Source organism: Hylobates moloch, unplaced genomic scaffold (assembly GCF_009828535.3).
Source record: "Hylobates moloch isolate HMO894 unplaced genomic scaffold, HMol_V3 SCAFFOLD_2, whole genome shotgun sequence".
NCBI classification, from domain to species: Eukaryota; Metazoa; Chordata; class Mammalia; order Primates; family Hylobatidae; genus Hylobates; species Hylobates moloch.
In genome coordinates, this window is record NW_026652277.1 from 68,725,898 (window position 1) to 68,744,206 (window position 18,309).

General features: G+C 37.7%; 1 long non-coding RNA gene across 2 annotated transcripts in view; it reads left to right on the top strand.

Moving 5' to 3' along the window:
* The window catches only part of LOC131381621 (uncharacterized), a 52,167-nt gene that overhangs the window by 10,436 nt on the left and 23,422 nt on the right, over positions 1 to 18,309 (top strand). The window contains exons 1-2 of one of the 2 annotated variants that reach the window (XR_009210490.1): positions 4,811 to 4,913; positions 13,425 to 13,572. This is a non-coding gene — a long non-coding RNA (uncharacterized LOC131381621). Of the gene's footprint in view, positions 1 to 4,810; positions 4,914 to 13,424; positions 13,573 to 18,309 lie in introns of those variants that run through there. The other variant, XR_009210491.1, reaches the window with a different exon arrangement.

Sequence of the window (18,309 nt, forward strand, 5' to 3'; positions counted from 1 at the left end):
TAATAACCATCCAGCACTGCCTCTGCAAGTAAAGATGAGCTCTAGAAGCTGCATAGTATGACAGTGACAGCAGTGAGACAAGCACAGGTAAATATGAGGATGCTTGGCTGAAAGTCAACTGAAACCATGAAATGGTTATGCTCAGTAGGGCTGGCTTCGTTTTTCTATCTGGGCAGTGGCTATGATTTAGCCTGCTCTTGGAAGGTTCAGTTTCAAATTCAACTGAGTGCCACAGATGGCCAACTGTTTGGGTGGCAGGCAGGAGGCTTGGATCCTGGTGAATGGGACTTGGCTATGACCAGGTCCACTGGCCACAAACATGTCAGTTGAGGATAACTCCCCCTTTTCAGGACAGAGGGGTCCACTGACAGAAAGTCCTCATGCACAAATCCTGCCAGGGCTGTCTGTCCAGGCAGGAAATGGAATTCAGTCCAGAGTTACACAGTGCTGGACTGAAGAGGGAGGGGGCTCTAGGGAAACCACAGGCTGATCAACACAGGAGAGGGAGGGGACATTTTCTTTCTAAGTGATTCAGTGAAGCTTGTCCTGACTTTTACTGCATTCCCTACTCCCCAGAGTATCTTTCCTCTGTGGTATAATAAGGTGCTGCAGTCATTTAGATGTCTTCTTCCTCCAATTGCCTGTGATTCCAAAGTAGCACACTGTACTTTATTCACCTTAACATTTCTGGAGCCTGAGATGGTGTCTGTCTAATTGTAGGGATTCGAAAGTACCAATTACATGAGTGGACAATTAAGGGATACATTTCTCTGTTAGTCCAAGAAGTGACATGTAAAGCAAAACACCACGGTGTATTATGAAGATGAACTTTGTATTTTTTAGTAAACATTCTGCCTGGGTTCTTAGAGAGGAGAGAAGTAGGTGTGAGAAGAAGTGTAGACTATTATACATGCGGCATGCATCCTGCACGTGCGTGCGCGCGCACACACACACACACACACAGTTGTATTCATCATGTTTATTCCTATGCTGTTTTGGAATCTGGAAGGGAGAATGTCACATCAGGTGATTGTGCTTTTGAGTGTTCTCCAATTCAAGAAGCCTGCCATGCTTACAGTTTGCATAATACCTTGTTCATTAAGACCCATAAATTAGCACTGTTTTAATTGATTCCCTAGAGGCAGTAAATAAAATGACACAAAATGACATCAAAGGGGGAGAAATGACACTAAATAAGTGTTTGTCTTCTTCCCCTTAATGCCTGCTTTCTCCCTCTCTATATTGTGTGAGGTCTGACAATCCTTGCCCTCATGTACTCCTTGGCCTGGCCTTTATTCATTCAAGAAAGGACCAATACCCTGAACAGTTTCTAGGGCTCAGAGGGAGCCTCACCTCCTTTGTTTTGTCCCAGGAGTTGCCAGGGCAGGCTGGGCATGCAAAAGGAGTACGTATAATCAGATCGCAAACTAGGGGTGGCAATTTTGCTAATTATGGAAACACCTCTAGTTGTGAAGTCAAAGTCTCTATCCCTTATTAAAGCAATTTTAGCCATTACGTGTGGGTGTTATTAGAGTTACCCTAGCTCACTGGTCTCTGGCCATAAACCAGGATGCTTTGGGAATGGCAAGGAAGCTCATGTTTACTGAGGGCTGACTGGGCACAATCATGCTTTAGAGGTTTACACATGCAATCTTGCTCTATAATCTTGATAAATTGATATTGATTTCTCTATTTCTCCAAATGAAAACACAGAGATTCGGAGAAATTAGTTATCTCACTCTAGATCACAGAGCTTGCAAGTAAACGGAGTTATCTTTAAACCCCTGTATTTGTAGCTGCAATGTGTGTGTTCTTTCTAAAAAATTATGTTGTCATAATAACTTTTGTGATTTGACCACAGGAGAACCAAAAGGGCTAGAGCTGCTCCTTAAATAGTTCCCCCTGTCTGCCTACTGATGCATGACTTTCACAAAAAAATTGATGATGTGCATGAGTCATTCAGCATTTATGTAAATCTGTGTGTTACCTCTCAGCAACATTTGCATTCAAAGGGAACCCTAACTGTGGAATAAAAATATTTGTCCCATATTTTAATGTTTTGTTTGCTGTTCTATCCCCAGTGCCTAGAACTGTGCCTGTCACATGGTAGAGGCTCAATACATCTTTACTGAATAAAGTAAAGTCCTGTCAGTCATTATGGATATTATGGAAAAAAAATTTTGGTAATAGAGGAATGTAGAATTTAGGTGTCTTGTTTCCTGGAACCCTTGAAATCACGTGCCTTAGGCAGTGGCTCACTCTACTCATAGATAAAACTGAATTTGTGTCTTTAAGCAATGCTGATAGAAACTTCAACAGGAAGCCCAAGACATAGACAGGAATATGCAAAAACTGAAGTAATTAAAGATAAAAGAAAGAGTAACAGGAGGGAAATATGTAAGAGAGAAAATGGGAAAAGGATGCAGAACTGTGAAGAGCAAGAGTATGCCACCGTGTTTCCAGAGTCTGTCCATACTTTGCAAAGTTAATCATACTCTGCAAAATATCAGTCTTCTTTTGGGGCAGTAGAGGACCCTGAAGGGCTAATGAGATGAGGTAAGGAGACTGCAGGGCTTCCAGGATGCTATACTTTTCAGGGAGTTGCTGGGTATGACCAGCAGAAGCCAAGAAGGCTCAGCCTCACAGGTGCCTTCCTCACCAGTTTCCTGGGGCAGCAATGGAGAGGGCTGTACCAGTGCTGGAATGGGTAAGAGATCTGTGAGAGAATGGGATACTATTGATGATTTTGGAAGGTAATAGAGATTGATGGGAATTTGCAGTTAAATTGTTGTAGCTCTTAAAGATATCAAGGTGACTTGGACAGAATGTAGGCAAAAATATTTCATTGTTTAGATCCAGTAAACTGTGAGTTCAATGAGGGCTGATTCTGATGGTAAATTTTTTTTCTAAGTTTTAAAAAAAGTAGTAGTTTTTTTCACTGACAGATAAAATTGTATGTATTTACAGTGTACAACATGATGTTTTGAAGTATACATACATTGTAGAATGACTAACTCTAGGTAATTAACACATGCATTATCTCACACAGTAATTTTGGTTGAGAGAATACTTTATAGCCACTCTTAGCATCTTTCAAGAGTACAATATATTGTTAACTACAGTCACCATGTTGTACAGTAGATCTCTTGAACATATTCTTCCTGTTTAACTGAAAGTTGGATCCTTTGACAAAATATATTTTCAATTCCTCCTTCAACTCATAACCACCACAGCTTGTAACCACCAGTCTACTCTCTCTTTATATGAGATCAACTTTTTTAGTTCCCACATGCGAATGAGAACATGTGATATTTGTCTTCCTGTGTCTAGCTTATTTCACTTTACATAATGTCCTCCAGATTCATCCATGTTTTCGCAAATGACGGGATTTTCTTCTTTTTAAAGGCTGAATAGTATTCCATTGGGTATATATATATACCACATTTTCTTTATCAGTTCATTTATTGATGAACATTTAGACTGATTCCGTATCTTGACTTTTATGAATAATCACAATCAATTGGCTATAAATGCATGAATTTATTTCGGGGCTATTTGTTCCATTGATCAATGCATCTGTTTTTATGCCAGTACCATGCTTTATGGTTAATACAGTTTATGGCATATTTTGAAGTCAGATTGTGTGATGCCTCCAGCTTTGTTCTTTTTCTCAAGATTGCTTTGGCTATTTTGGATCTTTTGTTATCCCATAGGAATTTTAGGATTGTTTTTTCTATGTATGTGATGAACATCATTGGTATTTCTATGGGGATTGCATTGAATCTGCAGATCATTTTGGGTAGTATGAGCTTTTTTTTAATTTAAAAACTTCTTTATTAATTTTTGTATATATGTAGCAGGTGTATATATTTATAGCATACATGAGATAGTTTGATACAGGCATACAATGTATAATAAGCACATCAGGGTAAACGGGTTATCCATCACCTCAAGCATTTATCTTTTCTTTGTGTTTCAAACAATCTGATTATACTCTTTTAATTGTTTTAAAATGTGCAATAAATTATTGTTGACTGTAGTTGCCCTGTTGTGCTATCAAATACTAGATCTTATTTAGTTTAACTACATTTTTGTACTCATTAATCATCCTCACTTTCTGCCCCACTGCTTGGGTCGAATGAACATTAACAATATTAATATTATTTTTTTCAATCCATGAATACAGGACATCTTTCCATTTCTTTGTGTCTTCCTCAATTTTTTCATTAATGTTTTGTAATTTTCAGTGTACAGATCTTTCACCTTCTTGGATAAGTTTATTTCTAATTTTTTTTTAACTATTATAAATGAGATTGTTTTCTTGATTTCTTTTTCAGATAGCTTGCTATTAATGTACAGAAATGCCACTGATTTTTATATGTTAATTTTGTATCCTGCAACTTTACTGAATTTATTTATTAGTTCTAAAGTCTTTAAGGTTTTCTTTACATAAGAATATGCCATCTACAAACAGAGACAATTTAATTTCTGTGTTTTCAATTTGGATGGCTTTTATTTTTTTCCCTTGCCTAATTGCATTGGCTAGGACCTCTAGTACTATACTTTGGATACTAGTGATAAGAATGGGCATCTTTGTCTTGTTCCAAATCTTAGAAAAAAAGCTTCCAATTCTTCTCCATTGAGTATGATATTAGCTGTGGGTTTGTCATATATGACCTTTATTCTCTTGAGGTACATTATTTCTATACCTAATTTGCTGAGAGATTTTTAATCATGAAAGAAAATTGAATTTTGTCAATTTTTTTTTTTAAGATGGAGTCTTGCTCTGTTGCCAGGCTGGAGTGCAGTGGCGTGATCTCAGCTCACTTCAACCTCCACCTCTGGGGTCAAGTGATTCTCCTGCCTCAGTCTCTTGGGTAGCTGGGATTACAGGTGCCCACCACCATGCCCAGGTAATTTTTTTGTATTTTTAGTAGAGATGGGGTTTCACTGTGTTGGCCAGGCTGGTCTTGAATTCCTGACCTCAGTTGATCTGCCTGCCTTGCCCTCCCAAAGTGCTGGGATTACAGGTGTGAGCCACTGCGCCTGGCCGATATTTTGTCAAATGCTTTTTCTTCAGGTATTGAGATATTCATTTGGTATTATCCTTCGTTCTGTTAATATAATGTATCACATCTATTGATTTACATGTGTCGAACCATCCTTGCATCCCTGGGATGAATCTCAATTGATGATGGTAAATGATATTTTTAATATTATGTTAAATTTGGTGTGCTAGCACTTTATTGGGATTATTGCAGCTATATTCATCAGGGATATTGGTCTGCAGTTTTTTTTGTAGTGTCTTTGGCTTTAGTATCAGGGTTGTGCTGTTCTTGTAAAATAAATATGGACATACTTTTTCCTCTTCAGTTTTTTTGAAGAGTTTGAGAATAATTAGTATCAGTTATTCATTAAATTTGATAGAATTCATCAGTGACGCCACCAGGTTCTGGGCTTTTCTTTGATGGGAGAGTTTTGATTACTGATTTAATAGCTTTACTTGTTATTGGTGTGTTAAGGTTTTTTACTTTTTCATAATTCAGTCTTGGTAGTTTATATGCATCAAAACATATCTGTTTCTTGTAAGTTATCTCATTTGTTGATATATAATTTTTCATAATAGTCTCTTATGATCCTTTGTATTTCTATTGTGTCAATTGTAATGTCTACTTTTTATTTATAATTTTATTTATTTGAGTTTTCTCTCTTTATTTCTCAGCCTAGCTAAAAGTTTTGTTGATTGTGTTTCTTTTCTAAAAAACAATTTTTAGTTTTGTTGATTTTAAAAATTGTTTTTCTAGTTTCAATTTTATTTATTTCCACTCTAATCTTTATTATTTTTCTTCCTCCTTAAGTTTGGGTTTAGTTTGTTTTTGTTTTCCTAGCTCCTTGAAGTATAATATTAAGTTGTTTATTTGAGATTTTTCTTCTTTGTGATGTAAGCGTTTATGGCTATAAACTTTCAGCTTAGTACTATTGTTGTTGTATGTCATAGGTTTTGGTACATTGTGTTTCCATTTCTGTCTGTCTCAAGAAGTTTTTTTTTCTCTTTTAATTTTTTTATTGACCCATTGGTAGTTCAGAGGGTGTGCTGTTTAATTTCCATGTATTTGAGAATTTTCTGAAGTTCCTCTTGTTATTTAATTTTAGTTTTATATTATGGTGTTCTGAAAAAATACTTGATATAATTTCAATCTTCTTAAATTTGTTAAGTTTTTTTGGCTTAGTGTATAATCTATCCTGGAGAATGTTCTGTATGCACTTGAGAAGAATATGTTATCTGCTGCTGTTGGATGGAATATTCTGTGTATGTTAGGTCCATTTGATCTAGAATGTAGTTTATTCCAAGTTTTCTTATGGATTTTCTGTCTGAATGATCTGTACATTGCTGAAAGTCGGGAGTTGAAGTTTTTTACTATTGTTGTATTGTATTGCAGTCTATCTTTTTCCTTTAGATCTATAAATATTTGCATTGTGTGTTTAGAAGCCCTGATGTCAGGTGCATATATATTTATAATTGTTATATCCTCTTGCCAAATTGACTCTTCTTATCATTATATAATGATTTTTTTTTACAGTTTTGGCTTAAAGTTTATTTTATCTCACATAAGTGCAGCTACTTTTGCTCTCTTTTGGTTCTCATATGCATGGAATATCTTTTTCCATCTCTTCACTGTCAGTTTATATGTGTTCTTACAGGCCAAGGTAAGCCTCTTGTCTCTTGTAAGCAGCATATAATTGTGTCTTTTTTTTCAGCTCATCAGCTATTCTGTTTTTAGTTGGAGGTTTTAATCTATTTACTTTCAAAGTAATTCTTGATAAGTAAGAACTTAACGCTGCCATTTCGTCAATTGTGTTCTAATTGTTTAGTAGATCTTTGCTTCTTTCTTCCTCTTTGACTGTATTTTTTTTTTTGGCTAAATGATTTTCTCTAGTGGTATGTTTTGTTTCCTTGATTTTAATGTTTTTGCCTATCTATTATGTTTTCATTTTTGGTTATCATGAGGCTTACAAGAACCATCTTATAGATATAATAGGATATTTTAAGCTGACACCAACATAACTTTGATCACACACAAAAAGCTCTATACTTTGACACCACTTCCCACCCACATTTTAAAAATTTACATCCTTTTATATTGAATAACCCTTAAGAAATTCTTGTAGGTATTATTAGTATTTTTTATGGCTTTGTTTTTTAATTTTCAAACTAAAGATACAAGGAATTTACATACCACCATTACAGTTTTAGGTGTTTTTTGGCATTTGACTGAGTGTTTACTTTTACCAGTGAGTTTATACTTTCAGATCTTTTTATATTACTCATTGGTATCCTTTTCTTTCAGCTTGAAGAACTCTCTTGAGCATTTCTTGCAAGACAGGTTAGATGGTAATGAACTCCCTCAGCTTTTGTTTGTCTGGGAAAGTCATCTCTCTTTCATTTCTGAAAAAGAGCCTTAAAAGTACAGTGTTCTTCGTTGCCAGTTTTTTTCAAATCCTTCATAATTTTGAATATATCTTCACACTTTATCCTGTCCTATAAGGTTTCTACTAAGAAGCTTGCTGCAAGCTGTATTAGAACTTCTTATAAGCTATTTGCTTCTTTTGTTTTGCTGCTTCAGTATCCTCTCTTTATCTTTAATTTTTGAGAGTTTGATTACAATATGTCTTGTGTATTGATTGAATCTAATTAAAGACCTTTGACCTATCTGTACCTGGATATTTACTTTCTTCAGGTTTGAAAAGTTTTCTGCTACTGTTTCTGTAAATAAGCTTTCTAACCCTTTATTTGTTTCTTCCTTTTCTTAAATTCCTATGACTTAGAAATTTACTCTTTTGATACTGACTCATAAATCTCATAAGCTTCCTTCATTTCTTGTCATTCTTTTTTTCTCCTAAGATTGTATATTTTAAAATAAATGTCTTTTAGGTCACAGATTTTTCTTCTGTTTGATCAGTTCTACGGTTGATGCTCTCTGTTGCATTGTTTATTTCATTCATTGTATTTTCAGTTCTATATTTTCAGTTTGATTTTTTGAAAAATATTTAAATATCTCCATTAAAATGTAAGTCACTTATTGTTTTCCTCACATCATTGAATTGTTTCTCTGTATTTTCTTGAAGTTCACTGAGCTTCCTTATAAAGTTATTTTGAATTCTTTGTTAAGCAGTCTATACATCTTTATTTCTTTATTGTCAGTCACTAGCACATATTTCATTCATTTGGTGATGTCATCCTACTCTGATTGTTCTTGATCCTTGTGGTTATGCATTGATATTTGTGCATTTGAAGAAGTAGGTACTTATTTCAGTTTTCACAGACTGACTTTGACTGGGAAAGCTCTGTGGCAGGTGTAGTGCTGACCGACTAGAAGCCTGGGGCAGCTGTGGCCAGTGTGGTGTTGCCAGAAACTTGGACCAATTATGGCAGGTGCAGGACAGGGATGTGCCAGACGCCTGAGGCCACTGAAGCCTGCCTGCTAGTGAGGGCTGTCAGGACCTGGGGCTGTTGACATCATCCAGGCAATGGTGTAAGCGGGACATTGTTAAGCAAGCCTGAAGCCTGAGGCTGTGTGGTCCTACCTGGCACTGGGCTGGTAGAGGCTCAGTCCATAGGTACCAGCCTGAAATATGAGGCCATTATGGTCTTTCCTATGCTGGGTTATTTTTTATTTTTATTTTTTTTGAGATGGAGTCCCCCTCTGTCACCCAGGCCGGAGTGCAGGGGTGCAATCTTGGCTCACTGCAACTCCGCCTCCTGGGTTCACGCCATTCTCCTGCCTCAGCCTCTCCGAGTAGCTGGGACTACAGGCGCCCGCCACCAGGCCTGGCTATTTTTTTGTATTTTTAGTAGAGACGGGGTTTCACCGTGGTCTCGATCTCCTGACCTCGTGATCCACCTGCCTCAGCCTCCCAAAGTGCTGGGATTACAAGCTTGAGCCAATGCGCCCGGCCATGTTTTTGCACTTCTTATTGTGTCTTTGTAGTAGGTAATCTCAAGGACATCCCCCAATGATCTCCATCTTCTATTGTTATACTTAGTGTACTTATTGTAATCCTCTCTCCTTGAATGTGGGCTGGATTTATTGATCTAGTCTAAAGAACAGTATATGACAGAGGTTTTGGGATGTCACTTCTGACATTAGCTAACAAAAAGGTTGTGACTCCTGTGTTGAGCTCTCACTTTCACTTTCTTTTGGATTTTTTGCTCTGGAGAAAGGAAGTTTTTATGTAGAGAGGTCCATGTGGCAAGGGATCATGGTGAGTGAGTGAGGAAGTAGGTTCCCCCAATTGAGCTTTCAGATGAGACTTTGGCCCTAGTTGACAGCTTGACTGCTACCTCATGAGAGACCCTGATACAGAGGCACTCAGCTAATATGTAGCCAGATGTTGACCCACAGAAATTATACAATTATGATAAATATTTGTTGTATTATATGACTACATTTTGGAGCAATTTATTATGAATCAATAGATAGCCAATATAGTACTACTAGACAAAAAATGCTTATAAGTTGGAGTCTTTTTCTTCTTTATCTGCATAATCAAGCAGGACATTTTGCATTAGTGGCAGGAAGAAACACCCTCCCTCATGTTTATGATATTGGTGAGAAAAATTTGTAATAAAAAAGATCTTATTAGAATTGGTAATATCTCCTAGATAGCAAAGAAAGAGCTAGTCTCAATTACTATGGTGGCTCAGGGAAGGGCCAAAAACATCTAGTCCTGAAATATCAAGATTCTTGTTTCATAAAGGATAGCATCTCAAGTCATGTTGATAGAAGAAATGTCTTTTCTTCACAAATGATTAGATTTGATTATCCTCCAGGAAAAATTCTTGCTTACCTTGGCATGTGTTTGTTTATTAGATAAATTAATGAGAAAACCACTTGCAGTTCTCCCTGACAGGGTGGGGGAAAGAGTATTGTGGAAATATCTTTGCTTTTGCTCTTGACACCAGATCTCACCTTTTCCCTTCACCCTCCTTTCCTGTGTTTGCAACTGAGCACCCCAATTAATACCTCAGTAAAGCCTGGGGACTTTAGTGTTGAAGCCTCAGAAGAAGCTACCAAGAATTCTCCTTTTTCCAGTGGGGTAGTGCAGTTTCCCAAGTGTGTTAGTTCATTTTGTGCTGCTATAACAGAATACCAAAGACTGGATAATTTATAAACATTAAAATAGAAATTTATTTCTTATGGTTCTGGAGGATGAGAGGTACAAGATCAAGGTGCCAGCATATTTGATGTCTGGTGAGGGCTTGGTTTCCACTTTCAGGATGGTGCCTTGAATGCTGCATCCTCTGGAGAAAACGAATGTTTTTCCTCACATGGCAGAGGAACAGAAGACAGCAAACTCACTCTTAGAAGTCCTCTTTATAGTGACATTAAATCCATCAATTAGGATGGAGTCCTCATGACCTAAACACCACTCATTAGACTGCATCCAACTCTGTTCCATTGGGGATTAAGTTTCAACATGAGTTTTGGAGGGAACAAACATTCAAACCATGGCACCATGGGAAGGATTAAGATCACCAACCTAGCTTGATGAAGGGAGGGACTACTTGAGATGAAAAAGTAGCTAAGAGATGGTAAATATCCCTGTATGTTAATTTATAATCTTTTGTCAAGAGTCAGTGACTACAAGCCCTCTTCCTCAGGGCACAAAGCAAAGGTGAATCTAAAGGAAAGTTACAACCACTGTTCCTTCTGGACCATCCCTCTTTTGAGAGTTATTTGGCCATTACATAAAGATTGAATCAGATAAACCTGGGCAGGTTAGGATAAAGGTACTCAAGAAGGTGTGGCCAGTATAATGCTTCCCAAGCATCTTGCAGGAGCCTCTAGGAGCAAGGTGAAAGACAGACTGTATCTTTGCTCCTTTTATTCCTCAACCCCCAACTCTGGGGATTATTAGAAGTCCTTTAGATTAATGCTCAAATTCCTTATTTCATTGTAGACTTGTGGGTAACAGTTTCTGGACCGACTCCTTGCTGTCAGCACAGGAAGGACTTATGAGCTGACAGTGGCTCCAAACATTCCACAAAGAACAGTATGATTATATCCCCCAGTTTCTCTCTTTAGGTCAGTGATCCCAAACTGGAGGCATTAGCACTTTTGGAACATGCACCTCTAGAATGAGTATGTGGCAAGAATGATTTAAAAAATTAATTTCTTTATAGGGTTTTGGCTTAAAGTCTGACTGTATATGGGCATGTCAAAAAGAGGTAAGAAAATTTATCTTAAAAATTAACCTTAAAACTGCATTGATATACCATGGAATACTATGCAGCCATAAAAAATGATGAGTTCATGTCCTTTGTAGGGACATGGATGAAACTGGAAATCATCATTCTCAGTAAACTATCGCAAGGACAAAAAACCAAACACCGCATGTTCTCACTCATAGTGGGAATTGAACAATGAGAACTCATGGACACAGGAAGGGGAACATCACACTCCGGAGACTGTTGTGGGGTGGGGGGAGGGGGGAGGGATAGCGTTAGGAGATATACCTAACGCTAAATGACGAGTTAATGGGTTCAGCACACCAACATGGCACATGGATACATATGTAACAAACCTGCACATTGTGTACATGTACCCTAAAACTTAAAGTATAATAATAATACTAAAATAAAATAAAAAAAACTGCATTGATGAAAACCCTTACTTTATTTTGCCTTGTGAGTTTATTACCACTGCTGTAGCTCAAGTTCTCATGTAGGGTAAAGAAATGTTCTGTTTTTTTCCAATATGTTTTCATTTGTTTGCTGCCAATGTTTTTCACTATTATGAACATATTTGTTGTGTATGTGTGTGTGTGTGTCTGTGTGTTTTAATTAAATCTGGCTTTGTCAGGCTAACAAGTTTCTCATTATTGGCAAATACAGAATTACTAATGTGATGTGCTATTTGTTGACCATGGAAAAGTGAAGGATTAGATATTTTGTGCTGGGTTGGGGGGGACCTCAATTAATAACCTTCTGCCCCTTATGAAAAATCTGTTGAATATTATCTTAACTAATCATAGAAAAAAATTCAAGAAATGTTTAAAAAAGAGAGAGAGAAAAAGAAAAAAAGCTTATTTAACCAAAATAAACACAGATTGAAGGAACAATCCAAAAGAATTATCTTCATTATTCCACAGCCAACAGTAAAGGCTTATACCCCATGATGGTAATGAGCAAACCTTTGAACTTTGCATTGTTCACTGCCAGGCATCAGCACTTAAGGCTTAGGCAAACAATGTTGTACAATTGCTTTAGGGAGTTACTAGGATAATACCTCGGCTTGTGTTTCTGAGTAGGCTTGATCCTTCCTTCCCAGGCTGCATTTCCCAAAGCAGAGGCTGGAAAGGCGTAACACTGGATTAAAAAGTAGACTGTTAGGAGTCACACATCAAGATTCTCTCTGTGCTGTAGTACTTCCGCTTGTTGGTAAGCAGTGGATGGACATGGAGGCAGGTGATTTGCCCTGTCAAGTCTTGATAGTGCTATTAACTCTAAGTCTCTGCAAACCTTTTTGAGCTCATATTGAGAATATCCAAATACTCAGATGGAGTCTCGACTGAAGCATGCAACTTCTCTAAACATTTGAAAGGACCAACTGGGAAAGTGTACCACAGGGGAAACCACAGTACTTTGGAGTTAGATGGGCCTGGGTTTGAATCTTACCTAGAACAAATTATTCATCTTTCTGTTTTCCCCTTTGCAATATGGGTGACGTAATAGTATCATGCCCCATATGTCTGTGTCTGATGAAGAACGAATGTTCAGTGAGTAGAAGTTTCTAAGGAAATGGTCAATCCAATCATATAAGATTGTTCCAATGACTAGTTGAGTATATTTAGTTTTAAGGCTGAACTTCCTGGAAAGTTTGATTAGAAATCTGATTGGATATATGTGGGTATGTAGTTTTAATGAAAAAAAAATCAGCCAAAACCAATATTTGCCTTGATGGGTTGTAATACTCACTGCAGATACTCGATTTATTGCTTGGATTTATTATTTATTAAATTATGACATTAGCTACATCTTTAATCTTAGAAGTCCTTCGTTGGCTTGAGAGGAGCGATGTGTCTCTCTGGTTTTCTAATCGTCTAATCATGGAAGAATTTGAGTATATAAATAAGATTTCATCAAAGCTATTATTTATTTATTGAATGCTGGGATTTTTAAAAACATAATTTAGGTATATCAGAGAGGCTAAGATAGATTCTATACCACTCAAGTGGTATGTCCTGCTTTTCCTGGAAATTCAGCCAGATTTTGCCTCCCAGCATCACTTTGCAGTTAGTTGAGGCCATGTGACTGAATTCTAGCCAGCGGATTGTGAATGAAAATGTTATGCTCCACCATCCTGCTTGCCTGGCTCATTGAAACTTCTATGTGCTTCTCCATGCTCCTTTTTTCCTTCTAGCTGGACTGAGTGCCCATGACCTCAGGGACATCTTGGAAGCTACATGTAGAAGATGGAAAAGCCTCTGTCATCTCCATCAATGTAATCTCCAAATAACTACTTAGAAAAGGGACAGCTTACTAACTCCTTCATTGCCCAGTACTATTAGGTGAGTAAGAAATAAACCTCTTTTATATTAGACAAAATATGTATTTTGGGGCTTTTTTTGTTCCAACAGTTAGCTTGACCTAACTATTATGTGTATTCTATTACCGTAGACTAGGGAGTGCCTCTAAGTTTTATCTATTCAAATATTCTGCCTTTGTCAGTAACAGGATGTCTGCTGGGTTTCATGAAGAAATTGAGATTGAGGAAAGGCAGAAAGAGGCTTCAAAGAATAGTTAATATATTTCATAGCCACATTTTCTCAGCTGATAGTACTTCATAATGTTAAAACTTCTTCTCAAGTTCTTTGAGATCGTTTCCCTTTGTGTCTGGTACGGAACTGTCCATATTACTCATATGAGTGAAAATTACCATTGAGGTTGCTTCTGTCTGTTTGGGATGATATAAAGAACAGTTACCAAGATCAAAGTAGAATTTCTGGCTGAGAGAAAAAAAGTGATTTAGAGATAGGGAGAGAGAGCAAGTGGGAGTTCACTAGGTATTGACTGTGTGCTAAGATGGTGACAGCTGAGTGAAAACCCAAATGTTAAAAAAGTACTTTCACGATACTGAATGCTGGGTGCATTGTCAAGGGAGAAGGGTGAGGCCTTGACACAGATAAGATATGTGACATTGGCAAATCACTAAAATTCTCTGGGCTGGGTTTTCTAATCATGAAGGGGGATCTGATCAGATAATTTCTAAGATGGCTTTACTCTAAATATTTGACCCCAAGCCATATGAGTAAAAACTTAATGTGCTGATAGCCATATATTGGTGCTGTAGTGTAATAAACAGGTGAATCCCCCATCTTCTCCCTCTTCTTCCACAAATACTCCATGGCTCATTAATATACAGGCACAATATAATTTTTCAGGGCTTGGTGGTGATGCTCAGTGACATCTTGTGCTGATCCACACAGGCAGGGCATCTGGGGCAGCTACATTCAATTTTAAATAAAACAAAGCAAAGTAGCAGCTGTTTGGCATTAGAGGGAATTTTAAACCTGTATTCTGATTCCACTAAGGGAAGAAACAAACAAAAATGAATAACATTTTAAGCCAGTGAGTCTGAAATATTTAATGCCATCTGCATTCACTCAATAAGTGGCCATCACCTGCAATGTACTCTCATTTTCCTTTAAAATCAGAATTGACAATAATGTACGATAGGATAAAAGATGCATTGGCATTCAAAATACTGAATTCTTAGTTCATTTTCAGTGTTTTTGCCATAATTATGAGTTATTCGTCTAAGTCTGTCTTCCATTACAGCTAAAAACATCATAACAGGAGATTCAAATTCTACATGGTGGAAGCAAAAGTGGATCTTGTTTTTCTGTAGCAACATGGTTGAACTTCATAGTGAAGTTTGAATCTGACAGCATTCATGCTCAAATGTCCAAGCCCTGCCTTTCTGATACCATGGAAGCACAAGCACGCTGTGTGATATTGTGCAGCATTTGATCCTGCCTGACTTCTGTGTCTCTGGCTATCAACAAAGATATTTACAACTGCCTTATGCCAATGTAGTTTTTAAAGCTGGGTAATATCAGTGTAAGATGGTCACATTTATCTTGAAAGCCAAGGTAGGGTACCATGTGTGCTTCCTGCACTACTGTCCCCTTGTTCCTTTTATTTTTTCCTAACTCTTTCATTCATTCATTGAACAAATATTTCTTGAGAGGTGGCCATATACTAGATATTTTAGTAAGTGTTGGAGATACAGGGGCAAATAGGATAGACCTATTCCCTGTCTTTACCATCTAGTGCAGAAAATAGACACTGAACAATTAGTTACAGGGATAATAAATGAAGAGTTTGCAAAGCATGAGAGAGAGGCTGAGCCTTAAGGGCTGGGTGGAAATTAGTCAGACAAAGAGGGTAGAGAGGGCATTTGAAGAGGTAAGGGCAGCTCCAGCAAGTAAATTTATGCGGAATGTATTCAGTAAACATACGTGTGATTCCTTCAGGGGCTTTGGCGTCTGTGTCTTGTTGGAGTATGAGAACAAGTCAGTAGGTTCAGGACATGAGCCTGGAGAGACCAGCAGCAGTCTGATCCCAGATGCTCTGATGTGCCGTTTTGGGGAGTTTAGACTATATCTGGTAGATAAACGTCATTGAAGGGTTAAACAGGAAAGTCAGATGATCTTATTATCTTTTATAAGACTCAGTGGCAGGGAAATTGGATTTGAGGGAATGGACAAGAGAGCAGGACTTTCGTAAGAAGCTTTATCTCTTCTGTGGAAGCAGTCACAGATCTACACATACTTCTGTCTGATGGAAGGGCTGTCCGTGAGCCTCTTCTAATTTGTGCTGGGTGGTATCCACCCATATTTCAATGCCCATCCTAAATACCACTCAGTACCACTCCCTTGGTGGACCTTCACTCTCAGAATTTGCCTCTTCATTTGAAATTCTTTTTTTTTTAATTCCTCACCCACCTCCTACCCTTTTCCCGGAGTCCCCAAAGTCCATTATATCATTTTTTTTTTTTTTTTTTTTTGAGACAGAGTCTCGCTTTGTCGCCTAGGCAGGAGTGCAGTGGCATGGTCTCTGCTCACTGCAACCTTCGCCACCCAGGCTCAAGCAATTCTTTTGCCTCAGCCTCCCAAGTAGCTGGGATTACAGGCATGTGCCACCACGCCCAGCTATTGTTTTTTTGTATTCTTAGTAGAAACGGGGTTTCACCATGTTGGCCAGGCTGGTCTCGAACTCCTGACCTCAAGTGATCCACCCACCTCAGCCCCACCACAAAGTGCTGAGATTACAGGAGTGGATCCAGTATGCCCGGACCACCATTATATGATTCTTATGCCTTTGCTTCCTCATAGCTTATCTCCCACTTATATGTGAGAACATATGATATTTGGTTTTCCATTCCTGTGTTACTTCACTTAGAACGACAGTCTCCAGTGCAACAGAGCGAGACATCATATCAAAAAAAAAAAAAAAAAAAAAGAATGATGGTTTCCAATTCCATTCAGGTTGCTGCGAATGCCAATATTTAATTCCTTTTTATGGCGAGTAGCATTTCATGGTGTATACATACCACAGTTTTTTTTTTATTATACTTTAAGTTCTGGGGTACATGTGCAGAACGTGCAGTTTTGTTACATAGGTATACATGTGCCATGGTGGTTTGCTGCACCCATCAACCCGTCACCCACATTAGGTATTTCTCCTAATGCTATCCCTCCCCTAGCCCCCAACCCCCCATCAGGCCCTGGGGTATGATGTTCCCCTCCCTGTGTCCATGTGTTCTTCTTGTTCAACTCCCACTTGTGAGTGAGAACATGTGGTGTTTGGTTTTCTGTTCTTGTGATAGTTTGCTGAGAATGATGGTTTCCAGCTTCAACCATGTCCTTGCAGAGGACATGAACTCATCCTTTTTTATGGCTGCGTTGTATTCCATTGTGTATATGTGCCACATTTTCTTTAACCAGTCTATCATTGTTGGACTTTTGGATTAGTTCCAAGTCTTTGCTATTGAAAATAGTGCTGCAATAAACATATATGTACATGTATCTTTATAGTAGAATGATTTATAATACTTTGGATATATACCCAATAATGGGATTGCTGGGTCAACTGGTATTTTTAGTTCTAGGTCCTTGAGGAATTGCCACACTGTCTTCCACAATGGTTGAACTAATTTACAATCCAATCAACAGTGTAAAAGCATTCCTATTTCTCCACATCCTCTCCAGCATCTGTTGTTTCCTGACTTTTTAGTGATTGCCATTCTAACTGGTGTGAGATGGTATCTCATTGTGGTTTTGATTTGCATTTCTCTAATGACCAGTGATGATCAGCATTTTTTCATATGTTTGTTGGCTGCATAAATGTCTTCTTTTGAGAAGTGCCTGTGTATATCCTTCACCCACTTTTTGGTGGGGTTGTTTGTTTTTTTCTTGTAAATTTGTTTAAGCTTTTTGTAAATTCTGGATATTAGCCCTTTGTTAGATGGATAGATTGCAAAATTTTCTCCCATTCTGTAGGCTGCCTGTTCATTCTGATGATAGTTTCTTTTGCTCTGCAGAAGCTCTTTAGTTTAATTAGATCCTATTTGTCAATTTTGGCTTTCGTTTCCATTGCTTTTGGTGTTTTAGACATGAAGTCTTTGCCCATGCTTATGTACTGAATGGTATTGCCCAGGTTTTCTTTGAGAATTTTTATGGTTTTAGGTCTTACATTTAAGTCTTTAATCCATCTTGAGTTGATATTTGTATAAGGTGTAAGGAAGAGGTCCAGTTTCAGTTTTCTGCATATGGCTAGCCAGTTTTCTGAACACCATTTATTAAATAGGGAATCTTTTCCCCATTGCTTATTTGTGTCAGGTTTGTCAAAGATCAGATGGTTGTAGATGTGTGGTGTTATTTCTGAGGTCTCTGTTCGGTTTCATTGGTCTATGTATCTGTTTTGATACCAGTACCATGCTGTTTTTGTTGCTATAGCCTTGTAGTATAGTTTGAAGTCAGGTAGCTTGATGCCTCCAGCTTTGTTCTTTTTGCTTAGGATTGACTTGGCTATGTGAGAACTTTTTTGGTTCCATATAAAGTTTAAAGTAGTTTTCTTCAATTCTGTGACCAAAGTCAGTGGTAGCTTGATGGGGATAGCATTGAATCTATAAATTACTTTGCGCAGTATGGCCATTTTCATGATATTGATTCTTCTTATCTATGAGCATGGAATGTTTTTGCATTTGTTAGTGTCCTCTCTTCTTTCCTTGAACAGTGGTT